The following is a 2,186-nucleotide window of genomic DNA, read 5'->3' as shown; positions in this document are numbered from 1 at the left end:
TTTTGAGACAGGGTTTTGCTGTAGTTTTAGAGCCTGTCCTGGAACTAGCTCTTGTAGACTAGACTGGCCTCAAACTCAGAGAGATCCGCCTGCCTCTGCCTCCTGGGATTAAAGGCCTGATCACCTGTTGACCTTTAAATGGAGCTAAGGCAGGCACTTAGGAGGGAGGCAAGAAGCTAGGACAGACCAGGTCAGAGAGCTGTAAACAACACTGACCCTAAAAGATGAATGGAAAGGCTGCTGGTCCCCCATGGGGCTCACTCCTGTGGGCGGTGAGGCCTAGGTTCCCCTAGGCCCTTCTCTCCTGATAGGGCAGATAGGGCAGTTCACCTGGACTTCCTGCAAGGGAAAGCCAGCAGGGCCTCTGAAGCTAGAAGGTAGTGAGTTCACTTTCTACAAATATCTCCAGAGCAAACTTGGAGGACAGGGCCATCATGAGTAGTGGAGATGGTCTTTATCCTCTCAAAGTCACACGGAAGAGCGTGAAGCCCACCACATACAACCTGGCACCCTCTGCAAAATTACCCGTGTGATGTGGGGTGCACACAGAACCTGAACAGGAAAATGCCTTTCCCAGGCTCCTGACCAAGTTTAGCACAGACCACTGGAGTAAGTGAAGGGCCGGTAGCCAGCCAGACATCTGTGAGCCCAACTAAATCCTTATCAGAAGACAATCTCCTGAGGCTGGGGGTGTGGTTCAAGAATTCATGGGCTTTGGCTTAGAGACTCATCAATACACACTGCGGGTGGTGGCACCAGCCCGTAACCCCAGCAGTCTGGGGGTGGTGGCACTAGCCCCATAACCCCAGCAGTCTGGGGGTGGTGGCACTTAGTAGCCCGTAACTCCAGCAGTCTGGGGGTGGTGGCCGAAGGATGAAATCTCAAGGTTGGCTGGGCACAGTGGTGCGCACCTGTAATCCCAGCACTTGGAAGGCAGAGGCAGGAGGATCTCCAGTCTACAGAGTGAGCTCCAGGATAGCTAGGGCTGTTAGACAGAAAAACCTGTCTTGGAATAAACAAACATCAAGGTTATTCCCACTATGTAATGAGTTTGAGGCCAGCCTAGGCTAGAAACCCTGTTTTTAAAAAAGTGTTTGTTTGTTTGGCTGGTTGGTTTTTCAAGACAGGGTTTCCGTGTGTAACCCTGGCTGTCCTGGAACTCTAGACCAGGTTAGCCCTGAAATTCATCTGCTTCCACCTCCCAAGTGCAGGGAATTAAGGTGTGTACCATCACACCTAGCTTTTAAAAAGATATTTTTACAGGTAACCTACTAGAGAAAGCTAGCTAGGCAAACAGAAGGGCCCATAAGAGAGCCTACAGAAGAAGAGGAGGGAATTATCCAGTAGAAACCACTCTGAGGAGCTCGGATATAGTAACCAAGTGGTGGCATAGCCCCGTATCCCATTGACACCTTCTGCCATCTGGGCTCTGAAAACTCACGGTTTTCCTTCAAACCCTTGTGTGGTGAACAGAACAAGGACTGGTGTTGAACTATTTTGATTCGAGAAATAACCAGGCTAGCTAAAAGATAAAACAATTATATTGATATTTATTATAAGGGGCAAACTCACGAAACAGGAACAAGAAGTCCAAGCTCAGCTGTGTTGCGAGGGAACCACAAGAGAGAGCACACCTGGGCTGCACACCATTTTTCTCTGGGTCCCAGAAAGCCACACCCTAACTTGGTCCCACCTCTTAAAGGTAATTGGTTGACAAAGATTCCCTATCAGACTGTTGTTACTCTTTCCTTAGAGATAAGGAAATAGGAGCCTGCAGAACCATTCTCCATTTGCTTGGAAGACAGACACAGAAGCCAAGCTTTTCAAAGTTCCCTCCTAGGTCTGTGTCCCAGGCCAGGAACTGTCCATCTCAGTTCCTCTTCGTAGAGGTAGCCACATCACTCCCTAACAGGCGGTGTCTGCAACTCTGTCAGCAGCCTCACCAGCTCTGGGTAAACATATGAGGAGCACACTGTAGAAAAAGCCATGGCCCAGACAAGGACTTGGAAAGGTGATGTCCAAAGACAGCACTGCCAACAAAAACGCACCCTAACCTGTGGCTAAATGTAACGAGCTACATCTTTAAATACCCTTGGGCTGGGTAGTGGTGGCACACCAATCCTAGCACTGGGGTGGGCAGAGGCAGGTGGAGTACAAGGCCAGCCTGGTCTACAGCAGCTGGTTCC

This window comes from Microtus ochrogaster, unplaced genomic scaffold, assembly GCF_000317375.1.
Source record: "Microtus ochrogaster isolate Prairie Vole_2 unplaced genomic scaffold, MicOch1.0 UNK21, whole genome shotgun sequence".
Taxonomy (NCBI): domain Eukaryota; kingdom Metazoa; phylum Chordata; class Mammalia; order Rodentia; family Cricetidae; genus Microtus; species Microtus ochrogaster.
Note: the sequence above shows the minus strand (reverse complement) of the source record.